The following is a 1,597-nucleotide window of genomic DNA, read 5'->3' as shown; positions in this document are numbered from 1 at the left end:
GGGGGGCGGGGGGAGAAAAAAGAAAAAGGAATGACTTCTTCATAAAATTTTAATATGGTGAAACCCTATAGAGGTTAATGGACAAATAGAATTAAGATCATATATCTTACTAAACCATCTAATCGACAAGATCCTTTTACCAAATCGAGTCAAATTTAAGATCATGACAATATTGATTATGGGTGAACCACTATAAATTATGTATTTTTATTATTATTACTCGTAGAAATACAAAATTATACATTTAGCCCCTGTTTGGTAAGAATTAAAATCAGATTTTTAACAAACTTTGATAAAAGTTGTGTGGTTAAAAAGTTGTGGATCACATAAAATATGTGATTAAAATTATTTGTTAATTTTGAATTGAATTAAAATGTTATTTTTAATTTTTACCAAATAGGGGCTTAATCTGTAATAATCCGGTAGTTGCACTGAATAGCCAATTCTTGTGGACTTATGGGCTTGTTCAGTAGTATTTTTTGACCGTTTGATAGAAAGTGGTTTCTACCTGTAAGAAAAAAGTGAAAAATGACGGCTTGAATAATGAAATAACTATCAAAAAATTGATTTTTTGCGGAGAAAAATCAATACCAAATATGCACAAGTATATAACACTAATTGATAACTTTATTTTTAATTAGGATTTGAAATTCAACAAATGTGTGTAATAAATGGTGAAAAAGAAAGAGGGGATAGCAGGCCGCGATTCTCCAAGAAAGCCTCAAGACATTTAGCCCCCGTTTGATCCCCATTTTGTGGTAATGAGAATGAGTAGAATAGTGTTTTTTTGAAAAATGAGTGATTGGAAAAGAAGGAAAAGTTTTAATTTACATGTAATATTATTTTATAAAAGATTGTATGGTTGAAAATAGGAGAGAGAAAAATGAAATGAAATGATATGAAATGAAAATTAATGAGGGTCAAACGGGGGCTTAGTCCAATGACAAGTGGCTCGAGCTGGAAAAATATTTTTTATTTTATCCAAAATTTATTTCGTGGCAATTAAATCTTACTATTTATACTTTACTAGAATTTTCATAAATAAATATAATCACATCTATAATTAACTCACGTGTAGTTTAAAAGTGGATGTTTGAATTTTCATAAATAAATATAATCACATCTATAATTTTGGTCAAAAGTGGATGTTTGAATGTCCCTTTGATTGAATTGTTACTTAATTTTGGTTAAATATTGATGATTGTTAAAAATAAAAAATAAATAAAAAAATCAATGTTAGGTGGTAGATGAAGAAAATGAGTGAACATCGATTAAAGAGGACTAAAGTAGAACTAAAATGTTCGAGAACAACCACGAGTAAGGCATACGCGACAAAGTGAGACAACTTAGAAGGATATAAAATTTGAAGAATCCACGTGACTTCAAAGTTTCGAAGTAAAATTGCATTCATCCTCAATAACCATGAAATGATCGATCGTAACTTCTTAATCCAATTCTTATCACTTCAGTCATACTCAATATCAATAATTGACACCCAAATTTAAATAAAAAGATTTTGAGTTTTTTACACACTAAACCCTTGTTTTATAATTGGTAGTACGTATGAAAAGTACTTCTTTTATTTTTATTTTTTAAA

Source organism: Olea europaea, unplaced genomic scaffold, assembly GCF_002742605.1.
Source record: "Olea europaea var. sylvestris unplaced genomic scaffold, O_europaea_v1 scaffold93, whole genome shotgun sequence".
Lineage (NCBI taxonomy): Eukaryota > Viridiplantae > Streptophyta > Magnoliopsida > Lamiales > Oleaceae > Olea > Olea europaea.
The sequence above is the reverse complement of the archived record's forward strand: the minus strand, read 5'-3'. Positions refer to the sequence as shown.